Source organism: Anopheles nili, chromosome 2 (assembly GCF_943737925.1).
Source record: "Anopheles nili chromosome 2, idAnoNiliSN_F5_01, whole genome shotgun sequence".
Lineage (NCBI taxonomy): Eukaryota > Metazoa > Arthropoda > Insecta > Diptera > Culicidae > Anopheles > Anopheles nili.
Window position 1 is genome coordinate 50395573 of NC_071291.1, and position 20776 is coordinate 50416348.

A 20776-nucleotide genomic window follows, 5' to 3' on the forward strand; every position below is an offset into this window, starting at 1 on the left:
GTGTTACGGCAATTTGCGTTATGTCAAGTGTGAAACAGAGTGAAAGCATACCAAAGAGATATCAATTTGGGCTCATGGTTGTATGATTAATTGTTTTTTCAATCATTGAATAATTTGCTGTAAGTAAAAATCGTATTGTTACTTTTGACCATAATTAAATTAGTCTTCTGAAAGTAAATATTTATTTTAAACATGCCGGTAAGTAAAAATAAAAAAATATAATGTGAGCCATTTTACGTCTACAATTTATTATAAGCAAAGCAAGTAAATGAATTCAAAGTGAGCATAATTTAAAAAAATGCATCATGATTTGAAGTTCTAAAAAAAATAAAATTTAAAGATACAAAGTTTTGAATAGTTGGTGCTTTGACTTCAAATTTATTTCTGTATAATGAATTTTCATAAATCGAATATTAGTAAAACGTAACAGGCAACTTGTTTGTTTGGAATAAAAGATTTGTTTATTAGATTAATCCGTTTCAATGTAGCAGGTCTGCAGAATAGAAATAGAAATAGAGTGGCATGGCAGTACAGCTGATTTAGTATATTTAAAACCAGTAAAATGTATTATTGCTTCCTAATATGGCTATTTTTGGCTAATATGGTTATGGTTTTATTTCAGCAGGATATATTTTTAATTTGAGTTTAGATTAGATTTTATCAAAATAAACAATGTTTTAACGTTGCTGAACATTAATCTATTGATTTATATAGAATATCGATGTGATTGGCAATAATGACCAGTTTCTTCAATATAAATGCTTCAATGCTTTAAATTCTACTCAGGATCACCTCTTCATGGATTTTGATCAAAATAATATTCTATAAATTCGTAATGAACAATAACGATCTATCGTTTGATGTATGACGTGTGATGTGTGATGTATGGTGTTTTTTTTATTTTTTAGGAGAAAAAATCCAAAAATAAATATGTTTATAAGGCGTACAGATAATTACACATAGGTTGCTTTTTTCTATTTTACTTTTGTAAATAAATTTTATCTTAACTCATGATACTTAAATGTGAAATGGGGTTTTTACACGGGAATATCGCCATCATTTTTCAGTTTTTTTTAATACAATGCCAATTAAGGCATACTTTCGAATAACCCCACTGAATATGTTTTAAAATGTTATCGTGTATGATGCGCGTTATTGTTTACTATTAAAAAGATAGTAGGTAAAGTGGATGAATGTATTTGTAATGTTAAAAATACCTTGGAAATTTTTCTGATGATATTCGAAGTATCAAATAACCAATGTATTAATTAGCATATTTACTATGTTTATTGATTTATATGAATAATCAATACAATAATCAATATTCAATAATCAATACAATTAAAAAACAATAAAATTTTGTATCATTTATTAGACCATGCAGTGGGTATGGTATTAAGCTTTTCACAAAATAATGTTATGTGGTCACAAATAAAGTGGTTACATCCATCACTCATAGTTCATGTAATTATAAGAAAATTTTAGATTCTCATGGCTTGTAGATGAAATTGCTGTTCCAGCTGATATACATTTATTCTGTTACTTAAGGCCTCATAAATTAATACGAGCAATGTACTTGCACACGCATCACTAGTCGTTCGCACTCGCGTAACGCTATTGGCTGGTACATATCGAGTAGAAATTGCGTAATGGTTTGCCACATAATTATGCAATCTGATGGTTAGCAAATGCGCGGAACATTGTTTTCAATGTTTAGCATCTGATTTTTTCTCAAAGTTTGTGATAGAAAAGGCATTTGAAAATATTCAATTTATTGCTTCTCTTTCGCTTGATCACCAGAAATCCAAAAATTCATTGGTTATTTTGAAAAGATTCGTACTGATTTGAAATTTTTTTCCAACAAACTCATCCTTGCTTCTGTTTTATATTCTGTTACATATGTTGGGTTCAAATTTCAATTGCAACAATCAATATTTCCCAAAGGATGTAATGAAAAGATACGAGAAATAGCTATCCTGCTTCATAGAAAGGCCTATCGATTTCGTGCGTAGAGCTCAGTTGCACATGTTTCCGCTATGCGATGTGAAGAATGAAACACATGTTTTGGAAGCATGCTGCAAAGGATCCTAGGAACAGCAGTTGGTATATTGAAACAGGAAACTGATGCATTCTTTTTCTTATTGGTATTGTAAAACTCCTCTGGTGATCCCAAAGATGATTTTTTTTGAGAAATTGGAGAGAAAGAGGAGGATTGTCAATTTCTATCTTGAGTATGTAAAATATTAATTCTGTACCTTCTTAAGTAATAACAGGTCTGCAAGTTCATATTTTGAAAAAATAAATGCATCGCAATTGTATAAAAAATAATTTTGCAACTATTATCAAGCAATATGTATAAAGATTCGTTCGATATTAAAATAAAAATTCTTGCTAAATAAAAGATATACAAGCTTAAAGCACGTTATCTTCAGTCCATACCGTAGTACAATAGTCCATTTTTAATCATAACAGCATATAAAATTAATCATTATAGCAAATAAAAAATATGTGATGCATTGAAATTGTAATGTGTTAATATGATAGGCTATCAAGGGAATAAAAAATAGTAATTGTTTTTTCTTCAGTTTTTGGCTATTCAATTTACCATTTTATTACCATTGCCACTGCACATTATGGGCTGAACATCTATTGATCTTCAATATATCGGCAATGGTTTGCACTATTCTCCTTCTCGCTTACTAATACAATTTGATTCCAGACATTATTGGATGTTCTTTTCAACTTTCTTGTCGATTATAAATGATTGTTTTTGAACTTTTCATCAGCCATGGCTGCAAATAAATTTAATTTTTTTATCTAATGAACTTATCTTACTGAATTTACTCGCAAATACTATCATGAAGTTTTCTATTAAAAGATTGATTCTATTAAAAGTGTAGTACAGCAATTTGTACAGCTAATTATTTACTATGAATGTTTTTTTTACACATTTTTAAGTGTAGGTGATCTTATAACTAAATCGAATTCTTTCAGAAAATTATCACATTTGCTCATAAATATTTTCAAAATACGGCCAGGCCTTCGCTAAACGTCTAAAAAAACAAATAATATTTCTCTTTTATGTATATTTTTCTATTTGAATTCTAACTACATTTGTCTTTTATTCTCGTGTATCTTATATATTTAGTTAGAAAATAGTTAGAAAATTGTTTGATATTTAATTATGTTTTAAATTTATAACGTCATAATAGAAATCAAAAATAGAATATTCTTGCATTTGATACAACAAGGGGTGGATAAGGATTATCAAAAAGGGGCGGAACAATAAGAGGATAGTATTCAATGATGTGTAAATAGCCGGCTATCAGTCGTAATAGTAGAAAACAAACAAATTGGGAAACAGAAGCTATAATGCTACATTTTAGCTAAGATCCCACCGTTTTCCTGTTATATTTACAACTTAATTTTGTTAACAAATGAAAGTTATACTGGAATGCAACAAATATAAATTAAAATTTAAAATGTATAAATTTGTTTGTTTTTTTCTTAGATTTTTGCATCGGGATGATGGCTCCTTCCCCTTCAAAGAATTCAAAAACTCAACATCCGTCATTTTTAATAACCACCGATTCTGTAGGCACGAGTCCAGTTCCAGCTAGTCCACCAAATACAGGTATGTTGTATTATGTAAAAAATGCGTTAGGTTTACAAAGCAGTATTTTAATTTGTCATTAAATTTACCGATGATGAAAATTCAAGGACATTGGACAAAAAGGATATCAAAAACATCCCTAAATATTTTAACTTAACCAATAATAATTACCTAGGAAGGTCTGTCGCAGAATGTTCTCTCGTCTATTATATGCACTAAAGATGTGCGTTATTTTCGCTTTATATGAATTGAATTGTTCATTTATACAATATTTGTAGTAAACCATACATACAATGAGGTTGACATTTTAAAATAGAGCTAAAGAGAGAACAAGAGAAAGAAAGAGAGGAAGAGAGAGTGGTGTTGGGAGGGGAGGGTGATTTTGAGCAAACATAGGAGATTAGTTTCGTAGGACAATGGCTTTGGGTTTATTTTTTGGTTTATTGCTTTGGGGGGGGGGGGGGGGAGGGAGGTTGCTTTGGTAGGAATTTTAGAAGCTAGGTCATTAAAGTTAGTTAAAACAATTGAGCTGTACCTGTGCAGTTAGCTTTTTTAATTAGTTTGGTCATTGCAATTTACAATGATTTTTTTAACGTTATATTTATTTTAATACCTTGTTTGTATACCTTGTGTTTACATGGATGCTAACTAAGATACCTTACGATTCATTATTACGAATATAAAAATGAAATTTTAAACGTTCAAGTGTTAACATGAAAATAATGGATATAACATATTGATATTTCGTTTGCTAATAGATTAAGCTGAAAATATTTTCTTATTTTGCATAAATATAAACAATGCATTTATTGTGTCTGTATCGCATTTCTAGATAAAAATGATATATAGATACGTATTATATTTGTATAATGCTAAATGTTTATTATATGGTTCATAATTTTCTTAGATGCTTCGAAGTCTCATTGTTCTTCATTGTCTGATGGAGAATCTTTTGAATGCTACGGTGATATTTCAAACTCAGGTGCATTCGGTGTTGATCTAGAACTGGCACCACATATGAATTCTACCAGAGTGAGGTAAGAGTATATATATATATATATATATATATATATATATATATATATATATATATATATATATATATATATATATATATATATATATATATATTCAAAAACATTTTAAATCTACTGTTTTGTAAAATATGACAAATAATGCTTATTATTATTTCTTTTGTGTTCTCGCTGTTTGTAAATATGACACGTATCATGATGCGCAGTGAAAATAACAACACACATGCAAACGTTACCAATTCTGGTGAAATCAACAGGCATTCTTGGAGTCGAACAAGCTTACGTGGTGCGCCTAAAAGGTATGCAATTTTATTTTAAGTTCTCTTACAATATGGCAGATGCAAAGTCAAAACAGAAAATATATGTGGAATTAGATTCGTGGCCATATTTACGCTCACGTTTGTATATCTTACGATCAGTTTCATGTTATGTCTCTTTGTTATGAAGTTTTTACTTTTAAATAGAAAAAGGGTAGCTAAAGTTTTAATGATTGATATTGAATATAATTTTTTCAGCCACAGTGAAAATTTGCCGAATAGACGTTGGGGATCAATGAGACAGTAAGTATAATTTGTATGTTTAAATAGTAGCTATTCTACAGTTCACAGTATTCAACGTAACTCTAAAGTGACCCACATTTATCAAAACTATGTATTATTTTATTTTGTTTACGTCAAACGCCTATGTGAATGTTTCGCGTATAATTCTTGAAGGGCCGATAATATGTTTGTGCGATTGTTTTGTGTTATAGGAAATTGGAATAGTAACTGATCCGCTGGTAACACAAAATAGGTAAAGAATTTTAAAAGAGCACATGTGGTAAAATTACAAAATAACACGTAGTTGAAAGGGAAGAAAGATTTTTAGTATAATTTTTGTTGTCGTTGTTGAATGTTTTTCTTCTATTTCTCTCTGCGTGTTTTGCCCTCGAGCAATTAGTTTAGTTTGGATATCACCGTACATTGCAAGGTTAAAAAAGTGTTGACAAAAACTTTCATGACATGACTGTATATGTGCAGTTGTATGCATGAAAGTAGCACGCATATGTTGACAAAGGTAACGGAACTGTAGCGAGTACCTGAATTTTTCTATGCGTCGGACGGTTCATTTTAATTGAATGACTATATTCATGAAGTGTCGTTCGTTGTGAGCGATATAGTATACTGTTGGTTTTACCATTTATTGATATATATATATATATATATATATATATATATATATATATATATATATATATATATATATATATATATATATATATATATATATATATATATATATACATATTCGTATGTACCGTGAGCTGTGCTATGGTATCAAATAAATGGTGTTGTAACTGTATTGTTGACTCAAGCAAGCAAAAGTCATATGCATAGTGTTAGTTGAAGCAGTTAGAGAGCTCTCTTACCTGTCGATGTGAATTGCGCTGACAGTTACACAACACAAATGAAGGAACACTGTTTATTATCAGTGTAAATCCGAAGCAACCGAAGTTCAAGTGGTTTGTCGTTTCTGCGGCACTGTAAACCATTGTGTTAACGAATCCACACACCTGGAGAGGATAGTGGGTGTCTTGCATTTGTTCCAGCTGCTACTTCTACTTGCAGTATGGAACGCTTTCCTGTCGAATCGATGATATCATACCGTACGCCTAAAATAAATGTGTTGTGAAATGATCTCCACGAAATTTTACCGTATACATTTTCTTGACTCATTCTATAGTGTGGATAAACAGTAAAACGAACGTCATAACCAATACGAAGATATGCTGATACTAATGAGAGATTCTGCCAGAGCATGTACAATAACACACTTCATGTTCACTTCGAAAAATTGGCATTAAAATTAGTATTTCAATGTCAGTTATAAACAAGAGACTAAAGATCTCTTTCATTTCAAATGGTGGTGTATGTGTGTAGTGCCTCATGGATTTGAATTGTGTCTGTGCCTTATGAGCACGGTTGTTTATCTCTTGATAACAGCTGTTGAACGTGCTTAACAAATGTAATCTTAACAAAGCAAATGATTTTAGATATCAATTATTTCATACCTGTAAAGTAACTGCTCCAAATTACTTTTACATGAATGATCGTTATGTTAAGTTTATTAGTGATTATAACATTGAATATTAATGAGTGTGATTTTGTGCCTTTTGGTAGGCTTGTAACATTATTATTTGTACGGTGTTCCTGAACATCATGGATAATCTTTACAAATTGATGGTGTATAACAGTGCAAAAAAGTTCGTATTAACACTTGCCATCGCAACTTACCTCCATGTAATGTTATTAAATTCTATGTGAACGTTGTCCATCCATAGCTTTGTTCTGTTAGTAGCTACCATTAGTAGGTTTGTATGAGATCAGTCGAGTGTGCTTTGTTGAATTTAAATGTGCAGTAGATAGACCTGTTTGTAATTATGGTTGTTTGAATATTTATAGCATTTGTAGGATATTCTGTTGGTTTCGTTAAAGAGCTTCGTATGATGTTTTAAAATATATATTATATCGGATGTAGGGTTCGTTAACGTGATAACACGGTTGCTTAGAAACAATTGACCAAAATTAAATTATATCATAAACCAATCACAAATCATTAATTATATAATAATTTATAATTATAATTATATATTATTAACTATGAACTACCTAAAATTATAATATATATGTTCAATCCGCTTGATACAAAAAATTTTTTTTTCCTTTTTATTATGTTGATGCTACAGAATTTAGGGCTTTTGCGTATGTTACAATAATTGATTGTTTGATGATTGTTATGTTGTGTAAGTTAAAATACCTTTTATTGTTTTTCTTACGCGAGTCTGAAAGATTTTTCGTTATATATGCCAAGGTCTGTTTGGTAATATATAAATCATGTGAATATTTTTTAATTGTGTTTTTTCTTAATACTGTTTAAATGATTACATTACTTATTTGAATAAACATGCACTATAAATCTGGACAAACATGCATGTATCTGAAGCAATAAAATTTTTTACTCAACCAAAAGTCAAATTGTTTTGATTTAGCTATTTTGCAAAGTTTTATGTTGCTATTTTGCAAAGTTTTATGTTTTTTTCTGTTATATTTGCGCCTGATGAGTATAATGAAATCGGAAACGATGAATAGCAAATTATATTCTGAATAGACTTTGGAAAGTCCAAAAATGCATTTGCGTCAAATCTAATCATCAGGTATATATTTACCATAATCGTCTACTGATATCTGATATGATTTCGATAGTGATAGTGATTGTAGAAAATGAATTTATGACTGACTTTTTTGAATGTAAGCATGGGCTTTACGTAGGGGTTTTGAGTACACAGGTAATGCTCAGTTTCGGCTTTTATGTATCATTTACTTATTTAACTACACAATGTATTTAGTTTTGCTTATTTTTCTGAAATAATGGTATTCATCATGGGAATAGTAAAAAATAAACAATAAGCTCAATTAGGAGGTTTCGTGTTTCGGAATGTGTATTATTACGATTTAACAAAAATGATTGCAGCATCAAAACAGATGTTTTATTTTTGAGTATATTTGTTAATTGGCATTTATTATTTATTTAAGAACGGCTAGGCCGTATTTAGATTTGTATAAATTCTTATCTGAGTAATGAAGCTAATGTAGTTATTGGACTATTCTAAACGTTATGTGATAAGTCTAATCAATTTCATTTTCCAAGTTTACGTTATTAGTATGTCGTTTGGATTTATTTTCAAATCAATTCTTCATTCGTCGATTTCTACTCTCCATTCCTATCATACATTATCAATATTTCGATCAAAACGCTCATTACATCGTTTTGTCGTTTAATTTTTCTTTACACACGCCAACCAAACCGTATCACTTAAATCTTCCATTTTCACTTTTAATCATATCAATAATTCCTTTTATACTTTCGTTGTTAAAAGATTCTTTCAAATCTATTCTTCAGTTCTGAGCTTTCGATCATAAATCCTTCATTTACTGTTTACAGGGCTCATGGGTTTCCCATGCACTATATCAAAACGAACCTGGGAGTATCATTGTTTTTGGTAAAAAATGCAAAAAGAACCATGTATCATATTTTTGTCTAATCGTACATCATTTCTACTTTTAAGCAAAGATTTATACGAACGCAAAAATGTCTAAAATATTCGTACTCATAGTTTCTCGCAAAAATATTGCTTACCGCTTAACAAAATCAAACTCAACAAATTTGATGTTGATTCCATTATCAAAAAAAGAATTCGTTTCACTATTACTCGTTATTATTGTATATTTCGTTCTCATTATTCTCATTGTTTTATTTTTGCAGTTCCGGCAAACGGCAACTAGGATCCAATGCCTTAGCTAAGTGAGTAGATGTGTATTTATCATCTGAGATAACATAATTTTTGTTTATTATTAGTTCTGTTTCAAGTAGGGTAGACTAATTAACCCCTTGCGTGCCAAGCGTTTTTTTAGGAAAGTGCACAAAATGCCACGATTCAAGCGATTCTTGCTCATACGTCAGAGCCTCGGTTGCACTGGCTCTAATTCTTAACGTTCTACGTTTGTGATGAATTTTTGGTTTTCTTTGTGTTCATTCGTATTTCTGTTTGGTCATAAATGTAATAGGTGGGAATAATAGCTGTTCTAAATATTCAAAAATTGCACTTTAAAATTAAGCGTTTTTGCCGTAACCCAAAAATGGGTAACATGGCGTTTTGTAAAAATTTACATCACCCACTTTTTGGGTGATGTGGCACTCAAAGTGTTAAATAACCACTCACAGTCAATATATATATATATATATATATATATATATTTTTTTTTTTTGTGTATATATATGTATATATATTTATATATATATATATATATATATATATATATATATATATATATATATATATATATATATATATATATATATATATATATATATATGTAACTAATTTCGATAAAATGTTGAAGCAAAAATGACTGATTAGTGTGGTATGATCTAATAGATAGAAACAGATATATATATAAATTTGTGAAAATCCGCTAAGCATAGTACCTATAATAGTAAAGTCGCTATAAAGTCATACCTAACATCTTGAGTGCCGCGTCACCAAAAAAGTGGGTGTCAGCAAATATTCTATAACGGCATGTCAGCCATTTTTGGTTGACGCAAAAACGTTTCATTTTATAATGCAGTTTCTTTTTAATGTAGAATAGCTATTATTCTTAAATATCAAACTTATGACCTAACAGAAATACGAATGTACGCCAAAAAATAATCACAAACGTAGAACGTGAAGAATTAGAACAGGTGCAACCGTGGCTGTGACGTATGAGCAATAAACGCTTGAATCCTGGCATTATGTGGAATTTCCTATAAAAACGCTTGGCACGCAAAGTATAAAGCGTCTTAATCGAAAACTGCTTTGCTTGTTTTATGGCATGGGCTTTTTGGGTAGCTTTATGGTATGATCAATATGCTGAATTTTATATTGCAACTTCAGTCATCTTTACAGATCATCGAGCTTCAATTCATCAGGTAGGAGCTCCAACTGTGATACAGCAGAAGACATGTACAGTGATGTTAGTTTGGAAGACGTACAAGATATAAACCACAAGGTATGTATTTTTCTTAAATTTTGTGAAATGTATTAAACCCTCGTCTAACAAAACGGTTTGTGTCTTAGTAGATGTTAAATCACATAACTTTAGGCGTTCTTGGCACTGAGGCACAAACCGAATTATTGTTGGTACGAGAGTGGTAATATATTCGTCCAAGAATTTATCAAAGTATTAATATTTTATCAAATCTCAAAAAATGATGAATCACGTGTTCATATTACGTATTTTCGTATTCATGTTAATAAAATAGTTGAAGGTTGAAGTTATTAAGGGTATTATTCGCAAGTTTTCATACGTATACAGATATACAATATTTGTATGTGTTATTATGCATAATAAGACATTTTAAATCTTGCAGAATGCTTAATATAATAAGCATGATGATGTCATTATTTTTCGAAAGGATTACTATCGTAAATGGGATAATGCATACATGATCTATTTTTGGAAAAGTTTGTTTGTATGTACTCGTTCAACAGTTTCTAAGTGTCTTTCTCAAGGCCTAGGGCTGTGTGTGAGAAAATGATATCAATGTATTTAGACAAAAACTAAAAAGAGTATTTGGATGTGAACTACAAGTCGTATTTATACCGTTGCTCTTAGACCTAAGGAGAAGAACTTAAACGGCTATTTTCTCTGTTAATGGGAGCAAATTTGGTGTTAATGATTTATTTATGCAGAAAATAAAAATCTCGTATCTATATTTACTACGCTTTTGAGCATCATGGGAAGAAGATTTTGCGAATAATGTTGAGAAATATGCATTTTCTTTTGTTGCTGTTGATCAACGCATTAACTATACATCACTTTAAACTGGCTAAAATTTTATTGTTTTTTTTAACTAAAAAACAGACCCCTCGGGTGAATTGTTGTGGATGAAAGTTGATAGGCTTTGGCGTCTAATTTCACAAAGAAATATGAAAAACTGCTTTACTTTATAGCCTTTTTTATTTCTTTCTTGTTGCGTGTCGGGCTTCATTTTGTTGAATATAAGTATTATGGCTCGAGGAATCAGTTGAATTATACCATTTTTTAGTTTAAACTTCATTTTTTTTTAATTTTTGTAGTGTTAATATGTCTTTCTTATGTCATAACATCTTAATTCTTTCACATATTCAACAATATGGATGAATACACTGGTACCCATGAAACAATTGTTCTTCGACGTGAAATTGAGAATTACCTGAAACACTATTTATTAGTAAGGATTTTCAATAAACTAATTTTGTCTTTAACTTATTGTTTCATTTTAACATAACAGTACTAGCATGACATTAGAATTTGATTGAGTTGTTAACGATTAATTTTGATCAAGTTGGTGAGGGCTTGTGAATTGTATTTTGCTGTCTGGACGGATCTTCGATGGATTTAGATGCCTTGTCTTCCATGAATTAATTGAAAATGACACTCACACATGTTCATAGAGTTGACTCACGAAAGATGATTCCATATGACAAAATGATATTATTATTCCATGTGTACAATCTTTGAAGCAATTTTCGCAGTACTATCTCAATTGACGGCATTTGACATTTGCCTTTTATTCGCTAAATGAAAAAAGTTAAGAGTATATTTCTCATGTTTGGATGATGAATCATCTACCATTTGCTAGCTAAGCTCCGATAAATAATAAATTCTATGAATTGCAATAAATTCCAACATTTATGAACATTACAATACTACGTTCATATATCAATTAATTTGCAAATAAAGTTGAATAAATGATATCAAATAATTGTTTCGCTAAATCATAATAATTTATAGCATTTAAAAAGCAAATGAAGAGAGGACATTTTAATAAAAGATGAATTTTGTGCCGCCTAATAGTATAAAAATAAAATCTGACGTCGCTACATCGTAAGAGTATAGTTGTTGATTTTCAATACCGTGTTTTAAACTAAAAACAGAACTGTTTGGAAGTCAGATTGGAGCTAGTTCGGTACTAACAGAATTGAAGGCTCCTTAAATTAGACACTTAAATATATCTAACAAAAAGCATGTTACAAAATTTAGTTATAAATAGTACAGTATAGATCGAGTTCTGTTCCGTCACATACAACATTTTATAAAATAAACAAAGTATATTTTTTTATTTTATGCGCTAATAAAATATATGTATACTTAAAGTTATTCTCGATCATTATTGATGCTTTGATTTTAATATCGTGTCATCAGTATCAATCATAAAAACAAGTAGTAATAATATACTAATGCCATTAACCGAATAAACTATGTGACATCTTAGTTTTTAGCATTTTGTAAAAAATGTCTATAGGAGAAGACAGAAGAAGAATTATCGAAACATTCAGCATTATTACTAAGTAAGCAAAAAAGGTGAATCTCAATCCACTTTTAGAGATATTGGCCAGAGAGTCCATTTTCGTGATTTTTCTACGTAATTTTTTTCTCAGGCTAGGCTCACTCTTAAAACTCGATGTCGTACTGAGAGCGAAACAGGGTTAGAAGTCTGATCTAAACGATACAGCATTGTATATATAGATATGCATATTTTATCCATCTGGTGTAAAATGAGGTATTATATAAATGTTTTAATATACAGAATGGCATAAAGTTTAAAATAAATAAACGTATAAAAGTAAATAGGGAATAATTAAAATACTAATACTATAATTTATAGTTTTTCATACATAATATCATATTGTTTATAATAAATATACGTATGAAATTAGATTATTAACATTTAAAAGCGGCAGTATCATTAACAGCAACCCTGTACGTATCCAAAATGCCTAGGATCTCTCGGTGATGAGAGACTCATGAAAAGACTTTTCTCTCGATCGCTTCATTTTATGTTTAGATTTCAAAGAAACACGTCAGTTGCTCGAATCGTTGTGCTGTTTGTTACGACGATTCGGTCGCAGCTCGTTGTTTTAAAGTTTCTTTTAATTTTCGTTGTTGATTCGCCTGTTCGTCATCAGAAAACAAAAGAAACGCAACAGTTCGTAGTGGGGAATTCGTTATCGTTGATTGGCGAGTGTGTGTGTGTATGAATCTGTGTTGGTGAACGTAAGTTGCTGTAGTTGGCGGCGTGCCGTTTCGATGGGGCATCATTGCACGAAAAGCATTCGTGATTGCCAGTAGAGAGCAGATTTGAGTTTCGTTCGCCTACAGTCGTGATCGTGCAATATTTGCCTCAATTATATCGGTACGGGTTGCATTGTGCTGTTAAAACATTTTCACAGGTCTTTTCACTACACCTACCCAGCTGCTATTCGTGATCTTCATACACCAAATTCGTTATTGTGCTGGCGAAAAAAAATGAGGATATATTCGGTTTCAAAGCATTCATTATAGCACTTTTCTTTTACGCCGCCCATTACCTACCCATCGCATTCAAACGCTTCATAGTAATATGGTTTTTCAATGTGCGCGCGTGTTTTACAGTGTATAGTGTGAATTACTTTCTTTCCATAATACTTTCTTCTGTGGATTGTGGTGCCATATTTTCGTTTTTGTTAATCGCGTGTTTCATTTGACAGTGAACCGTGTTGTCGTATGTATGCGGCTCTGGGAAAAAGATAAAAAAGTGATAAGAATGACGACGGAATATGGAGGAGGTTTTGTGATTAAAACTGAAGAAATGTGATGTAGTGTTGCAAGCAGAATGAGGTCACGGATGGTTTCGTGTACCGAAAAAGTTATGCATTTAGAATGGTCTGACTTCAATCTTTCTTATTCGTTTTGATTGAATGTGTACAAAATATACTACACAGTCTTTTGGTGATACGTGGTGTATCGAATAATAAAATAATAATCATTAAGTGTAAATTGAGAAAATAGTTCAAATTAGGTAGCTCGAAGAAATCATGATGTATATAAATAATTTGATTTGTTAACTCAAAATGCTGACATTTTCTGGCTGTGATGTTCATATTTTATGAGTCCATTAAATAATACTCGAAATATTCGATTTTGATCGCATTTTTTTATTATTATTGCAAATTTCTGGATTAGGAAACTATACGTAAAAGTAACGTTATGGGGAAATTCAAAGTTCACATGAATGTTGGCCCCTTTAGCCTAAAACTATAAAATTAAGGGTAGTGAAATCCGTGGGAAAATATTCCAGATGTTTTATGAATTGCTTTTAACTGAAGGGTTTCGCAATTGCTTTCTACTCTAAGTGAAGAGTTGACCATGACAACAGCATTATACTGATGACGATAATTTTTATTTGGTAATGCTGTATTTTAGTTCAATCTTTTGCTATCAAATTGTTGTATCATCAATGCAACTTAGTAACGAGCAGCTAATTCGTGCTCGCAATCATTATTTATTGGCTTCTTCATTCTTGAACACAATGCATGCTGAGCATATGACTGCCTGCGCGGCCTTGCACGAGATTCTCCCTTTCGAATGTAGTTCTTGTTAAAACTTCGTTAGAAAACATTGAACCAGTGTTATTAAATGTATAAAACACTAGCTTGAGCGCTGTTACATCGCGTGCAAAATGTATTGCGATGAGGTAAATTTATTTGTTTTGAAGCCGTATTCTGATAGACGTCTTGTTCGTGTTCTGCATGGTCTAGCCTTGTGCTGAGGAACGGGAACTTTACGGTTATTGAAGCAGCAGGTCCGCTTCAAATCATATGATCATTTTCAATGTAGTTTACCAACTACGAAACTGACACTGCTGTAAATAATTTCATGGCTATCTTCCATGCATACACGACCGCAGCAGTAGTAGTGTGGATAAAGCAAGTTCTAATTAAGACAAAAAATGAGGGCTTACGATGCTTTTCGTGATGATGCTAAATACGCCTAGCGGCCGTCATCAAGCATGAAAGAATTCGTTTCATTGAAATGGTCTAAGGCACACAAGGGGCGTAGCAGATCAAGCTAAACATTAGCGAAAATGTCTTGAATAGCATAGTATATCAAATTAATTATCTCAACTTGACTTTGTATTAGAAATTACATTTTTTACTACTATTTACAACAAAATAAATCTTATCTGTAACATTGTGAAGATTTTGGATATCATATCTCATATCACTGCTGATTGAGAGATTATTGTTTCTGGAAATGGCAAAAATCACTTACACACAAACATTTACTGGTATTTAGTTATCGAAATTACTGCACCTCTCGCTTATAGTATGTGGCATTCAAACAATTTAAGCCGAAAGTAAATGGATTCCACTACTCTAATATTGAAATCATTCATTTGTGAACTCCTTTCCGGCTGAAACTGCCTCATGCCCATAATCACAAAAAAACACGCACACAAGTCGACTAGTTGTGGTCCGCGCATAAGCTTGCTCGGTGATTTCACATCAGAGCTAATTTAAGCGCATTTACGTCATGCGTAACCGGCAAGAGTACGCTGTCACTTCCTACCAATGAATTTTGGTGGAAAATCCATTCTCCCTAATGTTGCACCTTTTATTTTGGATTAGTTCATTCATAGAAAAGCAAAATAGGTATCTATGTAGCATTTTAGAAAGTCTAGGTCTAATTGAAAATATAGAAAAGTGTTGGATGTAGAAAAATATTTATATTTATTTTATAAGTTTTTTTTACCAAAAATTTCAAAAGTTGTTAATATTTTTTCTTTGGTACAAACAAGAGACATCATTTAAATTCATGATCTGCGTTATACAAGGAATTTCAAATTATTACCATTTCGTTCCGTTGAATGATAATGGAATACGGAACAAGCAACAACAAATAGCAATAAAAGATCTACCGTACAAGATATACAGAAGACGGTTAGATTTAATTTACCTTGCGGCAGAATGATGTTCTTCATTGTAAGTAAAGGTATTTCCCTTTGTAATGAATATAGTTCAGTAGAATGTATTTTCCTTCTTCTGTCCTAGGGAAATCATTTACACCATGATAAAGCTTGCCTAAAGAGTTGATTGGTCAGCTTTTCTGGTTTGGAGCTTCTATTTATCAGTGTTTGAATTGTTAGTACATGTTTGCGTTTGAATTTGAAGCACAATAAACGGAACCTACAACAGACTGGAAGGGTGTGGTGTATCAATTGATAGCGAGCTGATCTTGTATACGCACTTTGCTATTGTATAAGCTGCGCGATATTGCGGTAAAATACTATGTGTACTGGTAGTAGTGATAAAGACTTTTCGTAAACGCGTCGTGCTACTTTAACTGCAATGATTGGTGAAAATTATAAAATAGAACAACTAAAATAATGCACGCTTGAACATCAAAATAAGAGTCAAATAAATAAGAAGTGGCTGTTGAAAAGAATTTGAAAATCGCCCCATTTGTTGGGGCTCATTGCTCCAACAAATTTTCTCACTTATATCCGGACAGTGCACAGACTTGACAATGAAAGGAACGTATCAGAAGTTATAGAGCCTAATAGGAAACCACTAGCATATTTCATTGTGAAATTGTTCATCAACCATGGAGTTATTAAATTATTGTTGACATGACAAAACATGGTGACATGGTGGACCATATCTTGAAATGTGCAATAATTGTGTCTGACTTATTGTACTTTAGTAGGAAAGTGTTATTAAATTGCATAAGAAGAATTATTAAGTATTCCGGGAGTTACCAGTTCAAGTAGTTTCCTGGCTTGCCGTTGCTTGACCCATTTCCTGGCACAAACAACATCGGGAGTACGGTGTTTTCTACCACCAAACACTAGGAGTAAATAGACCATGGCTAAGGTGTGTTGAACATGCGGTAAAACAATTCCATTGCTAATCGGTACAGCTAACAATGCTGTGTGTTACATGGAAAAGCCTTAAACATATCTTATAAAGTGTACCACTCTATCTATATGTTGCGTGACGTAGTTAGTAGGAAATCCATTAGCGCAGCGAGCAACATATTCTAGGCTAAGATAGTTTGTTTTGAGCATATATTCTGGTAAAAAAATGTTCTGTTCTTACAAATTCGCTTTATTCGCAATGTTGAGTTTCACTGCAGGTTTTGCAAACTCAAGCATGAAGCTCAAATTATGCAAAAGATTTTTGAAGGATTGGTAAAAAATTGAATTCTCGCTTTTGAACTCTTTTGATGATATTTTATATATTTTTTTTTCTTTGTTTTGTTTTTATTTTTGGCATAGCGTATACTTTTCGGATATTTCGCATTCTAGTCATTTTTACCAATGCAAAAAAATACAACATGCACAAGAATTTTCATAGAATTTCATTGCATATAATTTTGATGATCATAAACAATTTAAAACAAAATTTTCTATATCAATTGTATAGGCACCAAAAGAACTGTTTGTGTCACATATCCACATGTACAAAATACTGCTTAATAAAAATTATAAAAGAGATCTATTAGATGGTCATTAACAATAACTTATTTAAAACTTAATAATACTTATACCGTAGTCTGATAATTTTTGATTAGGATATTTCAATAAATTTTGTACGACTGACTGACTGGTTTCAACAAGCTTGCTGCTGTCATGAATCATTCAAGCAGATTATCACTTGATGTGTAAAGCAAACATCTTTTGATATTAAATTATTTCCGTGATGCTTTTCAGCTATGTGGAGATGATCTACGGGTTGAAAAGGTGAAGAATAACAGTTATCTGCAAAGTAAAACGAAACAAAAAATAACTGTTTCTGAGGCACGCTGATTTTATGGAATAGAAAGTTTGGAAATTGGACGGAACTAGGTCAGTTAAATTTGTGAGGGTAAATTTCTATTTCATTAGGCTTCCTAAATTAGACCAGTAATTACGAAGGTCGTTCGCTGGACACGCTTGATAAGTTTATTCTACGCTCATCTTTTAAGCAATTATTGGTTAATTTATATTTTTGATTCTAAAATAACTTTACTATACGTTAGTTTTCCTGTTACTTTAATATTTAAAAAAAATTCATTGATTGAGTGATAAATTTCACGTACTGATAGCTGATTAAAATCATTCTCAATGCTGTCTTAAATTTGGTAAGAAAAATTTGTAAAATAGAATAAGTAGTTAAATAAAAATGGTGAAAAGATCATTTATTTATGCGGAAGATAATATGTCCATAATTAGTAGTTATTTTAAATCATTTTTGTTTCAAATTTTATTGTTTATTGAAAATAAACCAATTCCCATGCGTGCGTCTCTAACTCAAAACAAGATTATAATACATCTGCAGTTTCGGAGTAATTACAAGTAAACACTTAGTATACCATAGAGTGGGTGCACTGTATCTTTCGAAGCTAGAATATTTGCTTCCAACAACGTATCTATGTAGACTCAAATATGAAAAAATGTCATTTCAACGCTGCTTTCATGTTTTATATGATCTATGTAGTTGTGTTGTTTTGAACATTGTCATTTATTTAGACATTACAACATCGCCGATCTCAGTACGATGTATAGTTATGTAACGCTTTTCTTATATCAGATCATTCCAATGATCTGTGTCTTCAACACAGAGAAGGTCGATGTAACTAGGAGATCTTTTACGGTGCATTAGGTTAGTGTAACCAACAACAAAAGATATTCAACTCAGTTCAGCCTGTAGAAAAGGAAGTGTCACGCCTTCGAACCTAGAGTGTTAGGTAACGTCTGTACAACATCTAAAATCAGAGGCCTATGCAAAGTAGCTCTGTAGATAGGGCATACTTAATTGCAGTTTCTTTAGTACGGGTTTGCAAGGGAAAATAAATTGGAATTCAAAAACTAATTGAGCTAGTTGAGACATGAATGTCATCATCGTATAAAAAAGTAGCTCCCAGTAGCATTAAGAGTTATTCAACTTTTCAGAATGGGTTGATTTATTTTCGTCTGATAATTCCTGCATTAAAATTCATATCGCTAAAACTCATGCAATGCTGGACATTATTTTTTTTTATTTGATAAGTTACTGCTAGTAATATGCTCAATTTTGTTTGCAACTATAATATGCAATGTTGCAATGTTTAATTATGTTTCTCAAGGCTAAGCCCTCAAAATTATGAACATTAGTGACATTCAATAGATGGAATGCATCATAACAAGTACGCTCTGCATTTGCAAGTAGTTATGCTTTGTGCCTTATCAAAGGGTTACTTGCCATGATTTGGTATTACTTGTGCAGGAACAATGCTAATTTTTTGAATTGTTCCAAATAAAATTTGAACCTTCATACTCAATATGAATTTGCCAGAAATAACGGAAATTAGAAATTAAACCTAATATATTCATGCTGCACCTTACATAATTGTTTCGGTGGATACATATCTTAAAGTGGGTCACATAATTTTACGGAGTTCAGCAGTTATTTCTATGTATTGAGAAATAGTGGTGAAATGATGCAAATAATGCTCTTATATACAAATGTAGTTGTGGATAAAATTTTAGCTCATCAAATTATTAGTATGAATCAGTGGTGTAGTTTACCATGAACAGTTGTATAAATTTTCTAGTCATGGAACATATTATGTCATGATTTAAAAATATGGAATATTTTTCAAAAATATGTTCTGTTTTTTTTGTTGCTTTGTAGAGATTGTTTTTTTTTTCATGTATTTTCATCTATTCATGAACATATGTGCTTCCCTTGAAAAAACAACTTTATTTTGAATTATTTTAATTTAAGCTAAGCTATGCGAAGCAGTCTAATATGTTTAAGGAAGGTTGCTGTTGAATGAATCAATTTAACATTAAAAGCCGCTTGTTACACACGGCTTATGATTCTCTTTCAAATTCATCTCAAGTGTCGAAGACGCTTGTTATCAACTGAAGTTCTTGTGATGTACGTTTTACAACGATGTATTTGTGCAATGTTGCAACCGATGATTACAATAATTACAATTGAATAGTTTATCAATAATTGTCAATTTTGTATAAAATCAATGAAGTTATTAAAAAATAAATTCCGCTCATCTTGTTGGTTGCAGAGTAGCAATTGTATATTTTTTATTTATCAACTCCATCTCTTGCTTTAAAACTTCCTGTTTTGCATTTAAATACCATCTGGCCACCGTGTCTTTCGTAGTTTCTGTGTTTCTACGATTATGCACCATTGCCACTCACCCACGGCTTCCGGCATATTTACTGGACCAGTTTCACACCTGCGGGGGCAGTACAGATATAACAATTCGCGTGGTAGGCGATAGGCTAGGTAACCGTAAGCCAGTCTTATTTCTCTCTTCAATCTGCACATCTCTTTCATCTCATGCGAAGCGAAACTATGTTAGAAGTAATGTTAAACTGTTGTACTTTTCGTAGGTCCATTTATGTCTTCGTTTCACAGTAAATTTTTTTGCCATAAAAGTCTACATAAAAGACACGTTGTTCGATTGTGTGGTTGCTTGGATACTTTGTATATGTGTCCAAGTGATAAATTTCCAAGTAATTGAGCCGTTTGATACACTTTTTACGTAAACACGTTGCAGCAGCACACTGAGTGGTTATACTAACGTGAATTAACAGTTTATTGATAGATTTGATATAAGATAGATTTGGGTATAAGAAATTAAAAATTAAGATAGATTTGAGTGTAAGAAATTAAATTAATTAAGAATTAATTAATTATTAATTAAATTCTACCGATTTATTTTGGAAGGCTCTGGGACGCCTCGACAGTATCGAAACT